The sequence below is a fragment of the Pteropus alecto genome, unplaced genomic scaffold, assembly GCF_000325575.1.
Source record: "Pteropus alecto unplaced genomic scaffold, ASM32557v1 scaffold5, whole genome shotgun sequence".
NCBI lineage: Eukaryota > Metazoa > Chordata > Mammalia > Chiroptera > Pteropodidae > Pteropus > Pteropus alecto.
Genome location: NW_006441953.1, coordinates 17,430,654 through 17,431,309, shown reverse-complemented (window position 1 = coordinate 17,431,309; position 656 = coordinate 17,430,654).

Below are 656 nucleotides of genomic sequence, written 5' to 3'. Positions count from 1 at the left end.
ATTTCCTTTCAGTGGTGCTAAATCTGGCCGTCTCCCGTTTAATAGGTGTGGGACCTGGGGACAAGTTTTTGTTTTGCGTTTTAACATTTCTAGGGCTTAGTTTCCTCATTTGTAAATGAGTTTTATAACAAGAATACTACCACCTAAACTTAAATGATAATATGTAAATTTGCAAAGAGCTAAGCACAGTGCCTGGCACATTGCCAAGGGTTTTAAGTGTTTGACATGTAAATAAAACGCTACGCTAGGTTAACTTCCACTTCCATACTGCTAGCCTCTTGGAAGCCGCACCTATACTGAAATTCTGGAGACGCCGCTGTTTCCAATTACAAGGTTTTGCGGACCGATGTAATTATTTTTGCTGCAGTCCACACGGCTATAACTCGGCCAAACGACCAGATGTCCGTACTCTTCTAACCGTCCCCTATTGCCCCGCAGTCGCAGTGGGGGCGTGAATGGGTGATGGGAGCTTGTCAACTTTCCTTCCCACCCCACCCCCGCAACTTCCCCGCTCAGCTAAATCTTTAGAAACCACCCGGAGGAAAGCTCGTCCTCCCCAGAACGCCCTCAGGGGCGGGGCTGGGGCGCCGCGCAGGCGCAGTCAGGGCGCCGCGCCTGCGCTGTGGAAGGGCTGAAGCGGGCGGGGGATTGGTATG